Source organism: Macadamia integrifolia, unplaced genomic scaffold (assembly GCF_013358625.1).
Source record: "Macadamia integrifolia cultivar HAES 741 unplaced genomic scaffold, SCU_Mint_v3 scaffold457, whole genome shotgun sequence".
In the NCBI taxonomy this organism is placed as follows: Eukaryota; Viridiplantae; Streptophyta; class Magnoliopsida; order Proteales; family Proteaceae; genus Macadamia; species Macadamia integrifolia.
Genome location: NW_024870456.1, coordinates 315,423 through 334,892, shown reverse-complemented (window position 1 = coordinate 334,892; position 19,470 = coordinate 315,423). Strand labels below are relative to the sequence as shown.

Here is a 19,470-nt window from a genome sequence, read left to right as displayed (position 1 = left end):
GACATTGAAGCTGCATATTGGGAACTTGTGATCAAGGACATTCAAGATGCATACAAGCATCTGTACCATTGAGATTACATCTCGCCTTGGTTATCACTACACAATTCTTACCCGCCTTTTTTTTTGCCTCCCCACATGAGCTCAAGCAGCCAACCAGCTGCAACACAAACCTACTGGAGGGGTAAGGTTGAAATGAGGTTTAGGAATTTCAGCAAACAAGTTCATCGATTGGTAAGTCTCTTCTCTACCCCTCATTTCATTTTTTTTTTTTTTTTAATTCCTTTCTCTGTGGTTATTTTCATTCATTTTCTGCGATTATTTTTCTGGGTTTAACTGTGGAGTGGGGATTTTTTTTTTTTTTTTTTATTTCTCCAAAGTTGCAAAGATTCTTGCTAAGTTTGATTTGGGGATTACAATCTTATATGTTCTTGGTGCATTACATATTTAAAATATTTTTTTTGGGGGGGTTTTCTAGCATTATTTACTTTTTTAATTCACTTTGGATGATGGATCCAAATCTCTTGGATTTGAGTATTCAGGTTGTTTGTTTTCCCAACTCTCATAATGTTATTGTATTGGCATCTTAACATTTTCTTTTTCTTTAATGTTATCTATGTTTATTTATTTATTTGGTAATTTGGTGGATGTTACAGAACTCCTCTATGAGCTTGAACTCATATTTAGGAGAGTCAAGATACCAACAACCCCATATGGAAGAGTAATGAACCTTTTCTTCATCACAGACCCCAGGTTTTTCATTCCTTACACGTTTCCCCCACACTATAATTAGCTAATCCTGAGTACCGAGAAGAAATCTGTTACTCATCTATCAAAATTTTCATTTTTAGAAGGAATTAATGCTTCCATTTTCATGCTTGTCTGTTTATTTTATTTTATTTTTTATTTGATTTGATGGTCAAGAGTTTGGACGGATGGGAAGTGGTCCTACATCGTGATACGGGTCATCAAAAATCCTTGGACAATCTGGTATTTATTTAATAGAGATGGGTGATGGCATGCCCTTCATGTAGTTTGGCTTCGTTATTTATTTATTTATTTTATTCTGTGTGATGTCTAGGCATGTTAGGGCCATAGTTAGCAAAAATGCGAACGACAAAAAACCAGAGATGGATGGTACGGGTTTTAAATTTTTTTCGAATGATACGGTCAAATAAACAGTCAAAAAAATTGAGAATGGAAAAAAACAGAAAACGGACAATACGGGTTTTAAACGTGTAGATTTCAAACAAACAAGACCAAAAAAAGGGTAATATACTCATATAAATTAAAAAATTATTACATAAATATCTGCATCTAAATGTTCAAAACAAATATTGTATCCAACACTAATGCTTATATATCTCATGTCTCATTATAAGTTTTATGACATATAATTGAATATCATCCAACACCAATTCTAAATTCATGCACCTCACATATCCAAGTTTTATTGAGCAATGTGGTTTGGCTATGATGTTGTTCATTGTTGTCAATATAGTCAACACACTATTGAGTAGTGTATGTTCAGTTTGAGTTGGGAGACTTCACTCTAGAAACATTTTTCAGCAAATGCATCAGTTTGTATCTCAATTTCAGGGTCCATACATTGATATTGAGTCAAAGGTGATATCATGAGAAATGTAGGCCATTGATTTAGCTTCAAGTCGGCGAAAGGATCAGGTCGATTAGAGTTTGGAAGAGAGAGATATGGTCAATTAAGTACACATTATGTTCAACAAGTTGAGTCTTAAAAAAAAAACCAAAAAAAGGGAATGCGTTTAAACGTGTTTAGAATGGGAATGCTTTCCGTTTGGAGTTTTTTTAAGTATCTTTGGGAAGCATACAGGAAAACGTGTTTTACATGGTAAAAATTGAGAACGTGTTTAAAACAGAGTTTTAAATGCGTTTTTGCAAACAGTGGTTAGGACATCCTTTTTGTTCATTTTTTTCTACCCTTATTTCTCTTTTTCTTACATTTTCATATAAGTAAATTATAAAAAATGCGAATATTTAGCCCCCCAAAAAATAGGTCGTAATCACAGCTGGAAAAACCTCCTGACATTTTTCTATAGAAGTTCTATTGTTTTGGTAAAAAGAGCTCTTGCACAATAATTCTCTTCTCTCTCCCCCTTCCTCTTCCTTTTTTCTATTCATTTTCCGCTGCTGTTTATTCTAGGTTCAGCTAGGGAGTATGACTTTTTATTATTTCTCAAAGTTTGCGAAATTTATTGCTAGGTTTGATTTGGGGATTATAATCTGTTTTGTTCTTAATGCATTGCATATTTATTTATTTATGGTTTCTTGGCATTATTTATTTTTCTTTAATTAGCTTTGGATTTTTTAATATCAGAGCATGATATATTTTCATCTATTAATTTTTTTTATTCCTTTTTTGAGTTCAAATGTTTGCCTATAGTAAGATTTTAGTAGGTAAGCATGTCGGTATCTTTGTCTCTAAACAAGGTTTGATGCTAGATTTGTCATAAATTTAGAGAGTAATTCATTTTGTTTAATGTTATTACTTGCTATAAATATAGTTTTCTAAAAAGTATCAGCACATAGGTGAGCTTTTGTGACTTAAACAAGTAAAATTGAAAAAAAAAAAATTCATATAGGGTGCGTTTGGTTAAAAGGGAAATGGGAAATGAAGGGAAGTGAAGGGAAGTGAAGTGAAGTGAAGCGATTTTTTTTTTTTCCCTTTTGAGCCTTTTGGTTGCAACAAAAGTGAAGTGAAATTAATTTACCATAGTTGTTTGGTTAGATATAAAATTGATGTAAAATAGATGTAAATTTTTAAAAAACTAATAATCCAACCAAACTCCTCAAAAGAGATGGAGGGGGGGGGAGAGTACTTTTCAATCCAGAACCCATGCAACTCTTCAAAATTTATATTGGTTATGTGAATCAGGTCATTCAAGGTCTGTATCAAATCAAACCAAATGTCATCAGATATTGTGTTCTATCACTAACCAAAATAAAACCTTTTTCATTCTATATATCAAATGAATGCAACATAAATAAATATTTAAAATAATATAAAAGATAATAAAAAAGAAAACAGTAATAGATCACAAGTGATAACGACTAAAAGGCCCATTCCAAAAGTCTTTTGGTCAAAACAAACCCACTAGATCAGTAATGCTCCATCTGAATCAAACCCAAATCTTTTGGTCAAAACAAACCGAATTGATTCACGTGAGAGAGAGAGAGACAGAGACAGAGAGAGAGAGAGATCGTTGAGAGTCATGAGCGGGGTGAGAGTTACGAGAGTGGGAGAGATCGTGAGAGTAGGGTTTTTTTTTTTCTTCCTATTTTGGTGGGGAAATAAAAAGGGAAATTATAGTGGTTAAGTGAAGTTTTTTTCACATGTAAAATATATTTCCCTTCCAATCAAACATCTAAATTTATTTTTTCTGGGAAAAAAATTCCACTTTACATAAAAAATTTGCATTCCCCTTACAACCAAACAAAGCCATAGGTCCAATATATTGTAAACTAATATTGAGGTTACCCACAAATAAATGATTACTTATATTTAGATCGAATTTTTTTTTTTGTACAATTTATTTAGATAGATGACTGTAAGCAATATCAATCAAAATATATAAATCTCTCTCTCTCTCTCTCAACCAAAGTCCTCACGTGCATTTGCACGTGTCAGTTTTACTAGTATATATATATATGTATGTATATATATATATATGCCTTTCCAAATACAGTTCAGAATCGGTTAGAACCAGTGAAGAATCAGCCAGAATCGGTTCATATTTACCCTAATCCCAGATTGTGAAGTGGAATCTGTTGATTCGAATCGGCCAGTATCGGATCTGGCTGATCCAATCCCCGTGTTAAAACCTTTAAGGCATTAGCATGGAAATCAGGTGGGTTGGTCTGAGTTGTCTCAAGTTTTAGGTATTGGAATCTTAGCTTCTTTCATTTATTAAATCGGTAGGGGGTTGGCATGCCAAAGCTCAGGCCATCAATTATTGGGATAATTTGAATGCCCCTGAAGGCCTGAACTAGGGGTGTCAATCGGTCGGGCTGGTCTGGTTTCGCTCGGACTTAATAGGGCTCGAAGACTTTCAAAGGCTGCACCGTGTCCGTCCATTTAACCAATAGGACTTAGTTATTGAGGGCATGGTACACTTTATATTCGGTCGGTCGGCCTCGGGCTATAATCGGGCTACCTTAATCGGGCTTTAGTCGGGCCTTAATCGGGCTACGAACATGTTTAATGTTAAACGGGCTTAATCGGTTTTTAAACGGGCCCTCTTTAAAATGTGCTCTTATATTCCGGCCCACTCATGCAAACCCAAAAAAATGAAAATAAATCAATAAATGATACCAAATATAACCATTATTTAAAATGTGAACATGTCTTTACTTTTTAGTTTTTATTCTTTAATTTGGAGGGTAAAATAGGTATTCTACAATCATTAAAGGGTCGAGCCAAGTCGGTGCACAATAAGTCGGTCTCGATCGGGCGTTATTCGATCGGTCTCGATCGGGCGCCCGACGGTCCAAGTAACAAAATCGAGATCGACCATTTACAAACGGGCCAGGCTCAAGCCCGACACGTTTAATAAATGGTCTGGGCTAAGCCGGCATATAAATGATCGATCCCAATCAATTTAGTCGGGTCGGGCTACGAATTGACACCCCTAACCTGAACACATTAAAAATGGTTAGGTGGAAAGGTTCAATGGATAGAGCACAGCCTTTTAGAATTTAAAATTACATTCACATGATGGGCAAAAGATACAATAGGATCTCCGATCTAGCATTCTACCCTCGTCGATTGTCAAGTCATAACTAAAATATTAATTTTTATTTATTTATTTATAGTCATATATATTGTGATACATTGTATCTAGCATGTATTGCTCTTAAATCCATTATGATTCTATCTCTCTCTATCGTGAAAGAAAAATTTGCACTTATTAGTAAAAGTTGTTTTTATAATTATACATTTAGGAAAGTTATTGGCTTTAACCATCTCTTATCTTAGAAGGCTCCGTTAATAACATGTAAAATGGGTTTGTTATATTCCACTCATTGGTTTCGTGTCTTATGTACTGAAACCTTGTGTAACTCATGTCTTCTATTTGAATGAATTGACGTTTATCAAAAAAAAGATATTATATACAAAACCTTTCGCTTAATTATGATTTTCAATAATAGAAACAAAAATATAGTGTTTGGATCCTCTCTGGCCTTGCAGTTATGTTTACTCATTGAGGGAGTGGGTTTACCAAAAAAAAAAAGTTGAGAGGGTGAGAAAAAATGGATATTTTACTCATTAGGGTTGATCTTGTAAAATATAGATTTTATGAAATTTAACTTAGGCACCATGAAGGTATGTATCTATGATTTAGGTTATGTTTGATCGTGTAAGGGAGGATTTTTTTTTAAATTAAAACGAAAAGAAAAAATCATTAGCGACAAAGAAAATTATGAAAATATAATTTAAAAATTTCTCGACATTTTTTAACTCAAGCCTTTATATAGTTCTACCCAACCTGATAGGCTTGAAAATAACATATATTTCTTTTCTAGCCATATAGAGAGCCTATGCCATGCTGCTTGCTCTCCTTGCTTCAACAAGAGAACCAAATGACATTCAGTACGGATTATCTAGCAATCCTTGTTGTAGTTTTGAATCATCTTCGCGCCTTGAAACTCCATGACCCATATAGGTAATAAGAAGTTGTTAGACCAATGGGGTTGGTAGCCTCGTGGTGAAAATATCCTCAACCCATCATCGCTCGAGTCGACTGGTTGTAGGTTCGAGTCTTGGTATATCCACTATCGCTCATTGATCTTACAAAGTATTGCTTACCGTACGAGGGCTTGTCCTGGGGCTATGATCACTACCATTGAGCATCCTTTTTTTATTACAAAAAAAAAAAGTTGTTAGAAAATAAAATCAAAACCAAAACCATAATAATTGGCCAATCATTACTTGTAGCTTCTATAGTCAAGTAGACAGAGTAAATGGAAAAAGAAAGCTATCCGCTTGCATGTATCTACACTTAGACACAGTTAGTCGTAAAAAGACTTTATTACCCCTATCCCATGTAGTAAAAATGCATCTTACAAACATCTCATTGGTTTATGTATTGACACAATGACCGTGCAAGCGGATAGTGTTTTTTTATTCACAGAAAATGAATTTTAAATTATAAATACATCGGGATATTAATTGAAGCACAAAGACAATGTTAAAGTAAACACACAAAAAAAAATACAATAATAAATAGATAATAGATCCGCACAACACAGAGATTTAACGAAGTTCACACACCGGTGTGATGTGTTATATCATTGGGTGAAGAAGAAGATGTTTCATTATGTAGAAGAGAGATTACACCCAAGCAGCAACAAGAAAACTCACCCTGAAACCCTAGTTCGAAAAACCCCCAAAATACAATGATTTATTCAACAAGATAATCCGGTATAACCATACAGCAGGATCTACTTTTTTCACAGATCTTAGAAAACTTCCTATTCGGATCACCATCAAAATATATCATAATGGGTCAACCTTCAAAATGAATCAAAAATTCGAGACAAACTTAACAGACAAAGGTTAAGAAACTAGATCTATACCGAGCCAACAGAGGGAGGATGGTTTATTGAAAATATCACAATCAATAATGAATTTTGTTACATAACCACGAGAGCAAGGGCCAAAGGAGCATAGAAATTAACAATGATCATATATTTGACCATGGTTTAATTATTTCCATTCTTCCATCTTACCCTTTAGAACTTTTGAAAGAGTACCAAAAAAAGCCATTAAGAATGGGGAAAACAAGAGTAGAACCAAGGATTAAAGTATCAGTATCGATCGCCGTATCGATCGACCAAAATTAAGATACGTATCGGAGGGTATCGTATCGTATCAGAGATACGTTAAGATACGCTAAAGATACATACATAAATGGATATAAAACACATTTTTAAACACTTTTGCATTAAAATTTTATTAAAAAAAGCTATTGATAACATGTATTATGCATAAACACTAAATTGAGGGTATCGCACTAAGAATTCAAGGTTTGTAGTTGTCCCATAAATGTAAAATCCTTATTCAAAACCTTGATTTCCACTTTAGTTAGAGAGAAATATGACTGGCAGCAACTTTGAAACAAAAACACTTCAAAAAATCGTGTTTTTTGAAAAAATACCCATCTTGGCCATTATATAACCGTAGCACACTGTATCGATACATACCGATACTTACGATATGTACTGATCGATACATACCGATATTCACTGATACGTACTGATACTCATCGATATGTATCAATCGATACATATCAATCGATACATACAAATACTCACCGATACATACTGATACATACCAAAACGTATATTTCACCTTGATTTTATATTTTTCATAGAGTATCAGTACGTATCGATAGTGTATTGGTGCATATCGATATGTATCATAGGATATATATCGATACAAAAAGATTTTAAAAATTTTATGTATCGTATCGATCAGCTAAATTTAAGATACCTATCAAAGGGTATCACATCGGTATCAGAGATACTTTAAACCATGAGTAGAACCATCTACAATATGAGTTTGTCACTGTATAGCACTTTGGCATTCGGATCAAGTTGATAGAAATTTCCCCTTTTTATGTCCCCATGTTCCTCCCTTGTGGCAACATGGGAGCGTAAAAACAGATAAAGAGAAAGTTAGAATTTCTCTCGGTTTTGGCATGGTGGGCATCCCATGGGCGGCCCGCACGATGGGTCATCCGAGAACCTCTTTTCATATGGATAGAGATAAATTGACAGTGACAAAATCCTATCAATAATATAAGGCAAAGGTTACATGTATGGCCGTGCAAGGAACACGGTTTTATATATAACTGTGTGATGGAGACAATAAAGGATCGAAATGACCAAACCCTTTCGTTCGGCGAAACTTTCGATCCCCATGTGTGATCATGCACGTACCCTTTCTCATAAAATAATTTTGGTTTGTCCATCTTTTTTTTTTTTTTTTTTTTTTTTTTTTTTTCTAGGATGGATTTTGACACTAGGTGATGATTCCAACCACCAATGACTAGTATTGCCACATTAAAAGATTATTTGTCATTTTCATCATAAGCTATATGGAAAATCCACTTGAATATCAACTAACTACCCTCTCAATTTTGTAGCCTGACTATTAATTGCGTTTTAATCGTTGATTTCTTAGCAATAAAAGCTCTTCAAATAAAGTTCTATTTTGGCATTTGAAAAAGTGAGATTTAAATTTTGACAATTGAAGAAAGTTTTACTTGACCCATGGTTAAAGGTTCACCCACAAATCTAAGGTCATTATTACTCCCCTTATAACGTCAAAAGTTTGAAATACTCTTAATTTATTATTTATGAACACTCATCCAAGCCCAATGATGGCCATCGATGAATGAATTCCTCCTTCACCGTGGTTTAATGAAACTGGATCCTTGATAATTATAGTGGAGAGTTTGATCTTTGAACACATGTTCCATGTGAACAAGTTTCATCATTCTGGTGGAACCGGATTCACTTATACTAACTAAGAATGCTCTATACCTCTTGTATACCCTACAAGTAATGTGTTTTCTTAAATACTAATGTGTGATTTGGCAATCAAGTTATCTCTAATATTATGTTCCACAAGCTTCACAGTAATAAATAAGTAGTACAAAACATATGAGATTTCAGACAAATAAAGAAAATTTACGAGAATATAACTGCAACTGCATTTAAAAGAGGGGCACAAGATCTACAGGCTGCTCGTGAGCAATGGCATCTTTCACACCAAGCTAATGAATGCATGTGAGAGAGTCCCTCGCGGTTTGTATAGGGAGGCTCAACCGTTCAAAAAAACGAGAGTGAAAGTGTCATAAAGAAAAAAGAGTGGAAAATGATTTTCCTACAAAAGAAAGGGAAAAAAGAAGTCGTAGCTAGCATGGCCCCTACGCTTAGACACAGTAGGCGTGAAATGACAACCCCACTTCTCATGAAAAGCAAAAATCTCGTTCGTGTTGTTGCTTCAACTAGTATTATTATTAGTCCACATGCTGGTATAGGAACCATGCTACCTTTTAGGGAATTCTCTCCTGAAAAAAATTCATATTTTTTTTTTCTACTAACGACAAGAATCCAAGCCTTTTGCCTGACTAGTCTCGGGCCCATGCTGATCCCCAACCACATGAATCAGGTTAAACTGGGATTGAATAATAACCATTCAATTTTCACTGAAAACAGTGAAGAGCTAAACACTCATCTTATCATATATTCATTTGTTTTTATTATCTCATAATATATTATTGATCATTTTTTTTTTCTTTTGAAACATGATCACAAAATGGTAGTGTACTCATACGCCTCTTAATTGGTTGTTAAATTTAATGGCAATCGTGGCCAAAATCGTGGCCATCACGTGTGAAAGCTTGTTTCCTATAGTCCCTTTGTTAAAGTAACTGGAAAAGGACTCCTTATACCGCCAAGGGGGTGGACGTGTGTGGTTGCTATTGAATTGAAATTCACTACTGAAAGAATATAATGACAAAGAACCATGGGGGTCCTCCACATAAGTCTATGTCAATCATTTTGGATTTCAGGTGATTTTTTTCTTTAGGATGGACATGTGGATAGTGAACATTCATATTTTAATGTGTCAGGTTAATAGGGGGAATGAGAGATTATTTCAATTGGTATCTGTTCGTATATGAGATCTACGTAATTATTGAGGAGATAAATGGAAAAAATGTGCCAATGATTATAGAAGGGCATATATTTTGATGCAGCGTGTCTATCCATTTCCCTTAAAAATGAAATTAATTGAATGAAGTAAAAAAGACAAACTATGGAAATAGCTAGAAGGGATTAGAAGTCCAATATTTTGTGGCCATATATTTAAATGAAGATGTCCATAGACAACCTACTTATCAATTATTAGAATAATATAAGTTGCACACATATATTAGAGTAATCTATATATATATATATATATATCTTTATCATGATTTTTTTATTGATGTTCCTTAGTGTTAAATAATTTGTAATTTTATTTTTATATTAAAAAAATAAGAACCATTGTGTTTTGCTCACCCCAAATTATTGTACATATATATGTTAAACGGAACCATGGTTTTAGTGCATGGTATCAATTACCTTAGAAATCGATATCATACCGATACATTACCTACACGGATTGAAGTTATCGGAAAATTTTTCCCTGACTTTCTTTTAAAGAATGGCTAGCAATATCGGTACAGATTGTCTGACATTAGTGATACAATACCACATACTATACCTCAAACCATGGACGGAACCAACCTTGATTAGTGCCTAAAATCCCTCAGATCTCATCAACCCCAATGAACGTCTCTCTTTCTCATGCATACATGGGTCTTTTGCTATTATATATTACAAGGTGGTGCATCAGGGTTACGAAGCTTGCAAGAGGTAGGAGCCTAAAACAAAGAAAAAAAAAAAAAAAAAGGGGAAATTATATAGTAGCACCCCTAAAATTGAAAATAACTTGGAGTGACCTCTAAAAATGAAAATAATATCCACCGCACCCCTAATTTGTAACACTGTTCACTAAAAGTGAGAAATGACATTTTTACCCTTAAACTTAAAACTCTAAAAAGAGCTCATTTTTACCCTTCCAAACCCTTACATATTATCATCGTCAACTGCAACCCTAGCTGGAAAATTATAACAACAACAGTAGCAAGCAGAAACTGCGGTGGGTAGCTCCGCACCAAATTTCATCCGTGACCCCGACAGAGAAAAACCCCATCTTTCTCCTTCTGAAAGGAAGAAAATTATTGAAGTTAATTACCTCAATTCATCACTGTTGAATTCTCATAAGCCGCAAATGAATCTCTACAGTGCCTACTACAACTCTAGGTAATTGTCCATTAAAAAGTGTGAATGAGAGAGTTACTGTGAAGAGGAAGAAGACAGCAGCCAAATCACGCAGATTCCCACTTATATCTATCAGTTCTCTTTCAGCAGTTTCCTTGTCTGCATTCAAATGGCAGCATAGAAAAGAGGTATTCCAAGCCCATCATCACAGGTAATACAACAATATCATAAACACTAAGATAGCAACTTGTACAGTTGTACCGCTCTTTATTCTTCGCATTAAATTAATCCATTAAAAAAATAGAAAGAAATTTACCTCATTGGTTGTTATCAATGATTTCTCAGAAGGGACGAAGGTGTGACGCAGAGCGAACTCAGGCGGTGTGGTTTTGAAACCCTATTGTCCAAGAGTGAGAGTTGTATCAATGAAGCACAAATAATAGATATCATCATCTATTTGAAATTAATTCCCCATTGTTGTGTCTTTAGGGCTTTGCTAGAGATGATCGAAGATGGAACCATAAAAAAGATACTATACAAAGTGATGTCCATGAAGGGACAAAGTCATCACCCAGAGTGAAATCAAGCGGTGGGATTTCGAAACCTAATGTCGGAGGGTGAGAGAAGATCAATGAAGTGTTTGTCATGTCTTTAGGGCTTCACAAGAGATATAAGATAATCAGAAAGAAGACTTAGAGCATCGAGAAAAAACATAAGGAGTTTAGCATTCTTATACCCCCAATCCCAAAGATACATAACTGACAATGAGAGAGCACGCAGACAAAAAGGAAAATTGGGGTCGAGATCGATAGTTATCGGGGGAAGAAAGGGTATTTACATCTAAAACAAAGGATAAATTATAAAGGGTATCAAGATTCTAGGAAATTAAGAAAAAATAGACAATAAATAGTTGTAAGTTGCTTTCTTCTTCCTTTTCCTCTTCCTTTCTTCTTTGCAGATATACGGAGTAGAGGTAGTCGAAGCACAACAACGGTAGTCGGAACAGATTGTAATCGAATGTCATTACAGTAACTTAACATACCCATAAGGGTAGATTGGCCATTTAGCGAAAAAGTGACTGATAACATCATCACTTAATACCATAAATCTAAAGGAATGGGTTTTTTAGATATAATTTTGAGAAAGTGAGGGATCTACTAGACATTATTTTCATTTTGGGGGTCACTCCAAGTTATTTTCAATTTTTAGGGTGGTACTGGATAATTTCCCAAAACAAAATGATAAGACATTTAGGGCACTTAAGATGTCAATACCAAAGGTGTCAATCTAGTATCGTCTCGTTTAGTTAATAGGACAAACTTAAATCATAATCTCATTTATAAACAGGAAGGGATGATATATGTTTCTAAACTATTCCAATCTCTGTGAAAAAGGGAGAATAACTTCAATGGTTCCTAATGAGATGATACCGTTATTAGTTTTGTGGATTTTTCATCATCAACTATCATAAGATAGAAGGTGCCTTACTTTAGAAAGGAAGTAAAATATGAAACCATTTTCAATTTATTTATTTATTATTTTTTTTTTTTTTTTGGTTGAGTAATTTACTTCTTCAAACTAATCTAAAATCACATGTAAGCTTCTCAAAAATAACAAGTTAAAATTAATGATAATCAAATAAACAAGTCTCGATGCAGTTTTAATGTTATCACTAAAAAAGTTTATAGTAAAAGAACTAAATTAGTGTCTATCAATGGAAACTTCTATAAGGGAAAATGTCACCCAAATACATCAAACTATAGCCATGAAACTTGAACAAAGAAAACAAAAATATATCTTTTGAAATGATATTGGTGGTTCAAATTCCATCTGATACCTAACCGGTATTTCGTTACTGGTTCCTTTGAAGTTCTGTCCCAGAATCGTCCAGCTCCATTTATTATTTAGTACTAAAATTAGACCCCAGTATCGTCCTGTTTCTTAATAGGATGGTCTAGTATAAGGTTTTAGCGAGTTGACACCCTTTCAAGATCCACAACATAAATAGGAAACATAGCAACTTATCATGTTATATATAATAGAATTTATATTACAAATCCGCTGCTTATAACATCAATGCTTTCATAGCTCAGTTGGTTAGAGCACCCGTTTAGTAAGCGGGAGGTCTTGAGTTCAACTCTCAATGAAAGCATATGTATATATTTTTTTACATTTTTAATGTATGCTCCTTGTTTTGATCCAATTGCGCTGGGTTTTCACTCATAAAAGCGCCTTAAATACCAATCATTCAATTTTTCCTTCTTTTTTTTTTTTGAAACTTTTGTCTTACTTAAAGTCATCATCGGTCGGATTGAATTGATATCAGCCTTAATCAATCCAAATCGATATTAGCCTTGACCGATCCTGAGTTTTAGACCTTAGCATTGATAGAGAGATATTGGTGTATAGCAAATATGTTCCCTTTTCTGTGTTCCTATCTAACTCATCCATAAGCAATCCTAAGCTATGTTGAAAAACTATACAATAGGTTTAGCCTAGAGTTCTCAGATTGGCTGGTTGTGAGTTTGAGTCAGCAAGTCCCGTTATTGTTCGAAGCGTTGCTTGCCAAATGGGATCTTTAGCCTAAGGCCTATGATCACTATCATGGAGCACCCTCTTTTTCATTAACAAAAAAAAAAAAAAAAAGCCTAGAATTTATGGACATGAAATAGAGAGAGAGTATTTAGGACTATTCTATGAAGAATTGGTTTAGGAAAATTAAGTTATAAAGGTCGAATAATGGGTATAAGCATACACAATCATTTGAAAGGATTAATTGATGTTAATCAAGTTTTAGGGTGATTAAAGGATAAGGATGGTGTTTGTGTGGAAGCTTCACAGATCCACCACTTAACCCTGTAAATATATCCAGTTGAGCTATTATATAGATAAGAAACACATACAGTGGCTGATTTAATGAGAGAGAGTCCATTGAGATGGTTTGATCAAAGGGTGTTTGTGATTCGGTTTCGGTTTAAACGGTTCGGTTTGATTCACATATATTTTGGCGAAAACTATAATCGCACCATTTACTAAACGGTTGCACTTTCTGAAACCACAACCATTTAGTAAACGGTTTCGATTTTGGTTTCTACAGTTTTTAAAACGGTTTCGGTTTCACAATTTTAAACGGTTTCGATTTCGATTTCAGTTTCGCTTTATTCCATACGGTTTCTAAACGGCTAGCAATTGGTTTGCTAGTTTATTCACATGTTTATTAAAATTGGATTTTGATTATGATTGATTCAATCTTGAAAATGTGAAATGCAAACCATTATGTTTTGTTAAAACAACCAAACAACCAAGTAAAAGAAAATATTTTGACAGAAAATAGTCTCACGTGCATCTAACCCTCCCCCTCCCCCTCCCCATCCCCATCCCCATCCCCATCCCCATCCCCAATAATGTGTTATAATATTTGAAAATATATATTTAATATGTCATGGTATAAGAAAAAATTGCATTTTTATCAGTATACATTCTACTTAGTGCGTTGGATTAATTTAATTGACACTCCAAACAATGAGCAAGCTACCTCTAGAATTACTTGCAGGTTTGCGACACTCAATCTTTGAATCAAATGAGATATTAATGATATTTTGCAACCACCTTGTTTAATTTTTAAATGGGTTAATCGGATCAGTTTTGACAGTTTAAATAGTTCAATTTTCACAGTTTTAATTCGGTTTGAAACCCAGGTTAAACGGTTCGGTTAGGTTTCAACCCGTTTAACTAATCGGCCTGAAATTTGAAACCATAACCGAACCATTTACTAAATGGTTTTGTGGTTTCGGTGTAAACTTCTTGGTTCGGTTTCAGTAAACGGTTTTGATTTCAAATTCACATCCTTAGTTTGATCATGTGATTCTGAATCTAAGGAATTCACTAGTAAGGAGTGATGAAAAAAACTGAGTTTTGAATCAACTGAGAAAGATTAAACATTTTATTTGTTTTCTCGTCTTCCAAAATGTTTCAAATTTTATTTACGACTCCTAGTCAAATACTCTAACCCCCCTAAATTGTCTATCATCTCTAGGTACTGCACAACCTGTACATTATCCAAAAATCTGCTATGCAAGAAATTAAGCAAAGAATTGATGTCCATGTCTAAATGTTCACGATGGTCAGCTTCATGGTGCAGTTGAAGAAGGAAATCATTTAAGGCCATCCTGTATTTCTACTTAAGCTTGTAGGGCATCACCTATTCTTTCATTGAACCCTATTTGTAGTCCTAAAGGTTACAAGTTATGTCCAAAAACGTTGACATGGATGAATCATGAATACCAGTGAAGTAAAAAAAGTTCAGTGCTCAGACCAAACCCAGAATAGAAATTGATCTGGAAAGGCCCCCAGAAGACTACTTGGAAGAGTCTGAGCCCAAGGTTGAAGCACACAGTTATGCAATGCTATCTAATACCAATTTGCTCGAAGGAACTCGAAACACAGATGAGTTTTCATTGGAAAGCAATTTATCTGTTCCTCACACAGATTATCAAAGTTTGAAGTAGAGAGATCCAGATTAAAACCTCAGAGCACTTGCAGAACCAACCCAGCAGACGCATCAAGATTGTGTCCGAGCTCAAGAAAGCAAAAGTTATGGCATTGATATGAACAAGTGCTCTTTTGGATTTTATAGTCTACAGGATGGTTTTTACCTGCTTAACAGACAGTAAATGCTGATGGATTACTAACCATAATACGTGCATAGTACAAGACAGACACCAGCAAAAGTCTGAGGCATCCCCAAGTTCCTATTAGTTACCATGCATGGTATGTAGCAGACAACATTCAACATTAGTCGGTTTGGAATATTACTTTTTTTCTCCCAGTCGCGTATAAATTTTTTACAAGACCTTTGCCATTATATCCATATGCCAAATGTAAGCCATAATTTTTTTTTTTCTCGACAGTTGGCTACTCAATCCTCGGTGCATTCATATGATTCAGATTGCATATGAATGTTAATTTCTTTCCTTCTATGGTTTTTCAAGTGATGATTCTATCATACCATTCATTTACCTACAAGGCTGTCAAGGATCTGTAATCCCCTCCTGATGGATTGGAATCGTGGTACTTGCTGTTAAAAGATAGTAATATTCTCTGTTTTTTCAGTCAACCAGTAATTTGCGTAGCCAACCCCATTTAGTTGGGCAAAAGCTTAGTTGAGTTGGTAAATTGCTCTGCTCGAGTGAACCGGAAGTAGCCGACTTCCCTGCCTATATCATACATTAGTGCCCATCCAGATTACAGAGTGAGGACACAACATTCTCAGGTCCAAACTGGGAGATATCCTGATGCAGAAGCCAGGTGCCAGAAGCAATACCAAAGGAGGAAGAACAGAAATCAGTTAGCGGATCTGACATCCATGGCAGCTAGAGAATTCTAGTTATATCCAGATCCTGATTCCAGATTCCCTGATCACATCAGGAATGTTCTTCCTTTCACATCAGGATTGTCTTTATCCTTTCACAAGACAATTATGATTTATGGAATACTACAAAGATATGTATATGCCTCCAGGTCCCCCCACCCCAATCGATTTTAGCAATACACAGTTCAGTTTTTCTGAAATTAAGCTGTTGTGGATTCAGTAACATATTGGCTGAGGTGGATTCCTAATTTGTTAATCACTTAATCTTCTATTCTTCTACCTATCCTTGGTCAGCTATGAACACTTTACTATCATACGGTTATGCTGTTCTCTGTTACTTTTCAAGTTTGGCTACTGTTTATTTGCTCCTCTATATTCTGTAAGATTAACTTCTGATTTCCATCTCCTTTAATTCTTGTTCTGAACTTCTGAGACTACAAGACGATTATTACAATTCTAGTTCTGTTTAGCAGAATTCCTTGTAGCAGTATGATTCTTCAATAACTTACCATTCTATGATCCGATTCAGATAATATTTTGCAGGCCTGTTCTGTAAGCAAAGCAGATGCATCAACAGAAATTTGAGCTCATTCTGATCTGTTTAACCCTAACTGTTGAGACATCTCTGTTTCTGTTCTGTAAGATGACCCTAGGCATCCGATCTACTGCTTTAGACCTGTAGGGAATTATCGTAACTGTCAAGGTCACAAACTGTTTACTGGCTCATGCCATGACCATTAAATGCCTTGATGGGCCCTCTGGGGCTGGGCATCAGTTCCTACACGTGCCACAAGCATTGTCCGGAGAGGAAGTTTATGTTTCTCCCCATCCTGCTCCAAGCCTCCAACACAGGTGTTTACCCTGTTGAAGCTTCACTATGACTGTTGTTTTAATTGCCAGGAGTTGTTAAAGTAGTGTTTGTACATCTTAGCTGACCCATGCTAATGCCATTTTTCTGCTCAAATTCTCTACTTGCAGGGATCTTTGGGGGTCACGGCTTAGAGATTTAACTCACTTGATTCAATGTCCCTGAACCCAGAGAACATATTGGGAGAACTCTTGAGCTGGCCAGAGGATGCATTGATTTAGCTTCTCCTCGAATATATCAACCTTGGAGGTTTTTGACACCTGATTTGAAAAGGGCTAAACACCACCAACATAAAGGTTCTATGGGCAAAGAGTCATTATCAGCACAGCTTACCATTTGTCCTCAGGTTTCATCATCTAAATCTCCGCATTACAACTCCAAGGATCTCCACAAGCTCTGTATCTGAGGGTGAACTTCCCATAAATTCAGTTTCAGGAAGGCATTAACCTCCCAAACAAGTGAAGATCGTGGGGTGTAACAATATGAATAGCCCGAGTCATGGGAGCAACAGCATATAATCACATGGTCTTAATGTGTGTAATGATGGCAAATCTTAGCACTTTAACTATCAGCAGGAGCCTCGAATTGGTTGGTGAATATGGTGAGTCCATTTATACGAGTGAAGTCAAAACCAGAGGAGTTCAATCAGAACTTCAAGACTTAGTTTGGTTGAGCAACAGTATTGAGACTTACCTTGCATCTTCTATTTCAGATTCTGAAACCAACCACATGGACCACAGTAATTCTTCAGATGGAAACCCTGAAACTGCTGCAAATCATAGGGAACCAGTAGTGACAGGAAGTAATGAGGACCCCAAGAACAAATAAACAATTGAAGAGGCATCCGAAAGTGTTACAGCGAAGATACTGCTTCGTATTGCACCCTATAAATCATGGGATGATGACACCTCACACTCTCATGTTCAAGTAGAGATAACCAGACCAACTCTACATGTGGGAAGTGAAGAGAAGCAAAATCTACTCGAGGAAAGAATCATACATGATGGAAATGGGGGTATTGAAGATTAAACTCTGGAACCAAAAAAAATTCATTCATGAAAGAAGGAGAAGAACATCAAAAAGACCCTGCTAAGCACTATCTAGTGATGGTGTATTTCATGTATAGCCCATTCTGTTTACCTATTCATGGTTAGGATTATGTACAAAGAGATGTTTACTTAGATAATATGAGATGTTTGTCAGTCCTTGCATCTCCAACTTATATGGTCAAAAGACCTATGGCCAGAAACCAACGAAGATGTAAAATACTACTCATTTTATGATTATAATATATGATACGGTAGATATGTTTTGCGCACTTATTTTTTCCCATTGTTGTGTTTGTAGAATATATTTTTTTTTTTTCTTGTAGTCTCAATTATATCTCCATAATCATAATTTAAGAGAACAAAAAAATCACTGCCACCATATCTATCTACTCTGGTTATTTTAACCTCACTGATTTGCCCTCATTTCTATGTTCTCTAGCCACTGCCCCTCAAGAAACCCAGCCCCAACAAATGTCCACTGTTACTGGATTTAAGGATTATGAAAACCAAAGCTTTCACTTGGTTGCAATGATTGTAACTGTTGGCAAGATCCTGTAAATTGAATTTTATATACCCTGGACTGTAACACCTGAGCCACAACCACCTACTTCAAGATAAGGGAAGAAGAGGGACCATTACTCCACCAAATAAAAAAGAGTTAAGGTGGCATTGCTAAAGTCAGAAATGAATATCTCCACATGAAGTTCTAAAACATTAACTGGAAAAGTAGAAACAAGACCAGATATAATTTGATCATTAAGAGAAAATCCAAAATCTTCAGAGACAGCCAATCTAAAATTCCCAACCGGCAATTTGAATTCAATATATAAATTGGTAAATAAAAGAATGGAAAAAGATTTCACCATGTCGCTTAAGTTATATAGGAGTTCCTGAAGCCAATAAGTCAGAATGACAAGTTTCTTCATTACCCTACAAAAATTAGAATACACCACTTAGAATAGTGAAAGAGATTATATTTTGTAGAGAAGTGCAAATAGTTTGGATTAACCCTCATTGTGATCTTGACCAAATGTAAATCGTTTCTTTGTGAATTCCCTATAACGAAAGCTGTTAGATATATGGGTCTCACCGGTATTCCTTTAAATCATTTTCGTCCAAGAAGGAATAGTTCTTCTAATTTTATAAATTTTTCTAGAACGTCTTTTTTCTTGACTATTATTCAAAAAAGTTTCAGATTCCCTAGTATTCCACCAATTAGTAATCCAAGATCCCATACTTTAATTAAATGAGAGAGAGATCCACCAGGGTAAAAAGACTATAGAAGCAAGATATGGGAGGGGAGTGAATGCTTT

At 35.1% G+C, this 19,470-nt stretch overlaps 1 non-coding gene across 1 annotated transcript; it reads left to right on the top strand.

Annotated features, from left to right (window-relative positions):
* The first annotated feature begins 12,947 nt into the window (after window positions 1-12,947).
* Window positions 12,948-13,021, top strand: TRNAT-AGU. Its single transcript has one exon. It is a non-coding gene; the product is annotated as a tRNA-Thr (tRNA).
* Window positions 13,022-19,470: the final 6,449 nt, after the last annotated feature.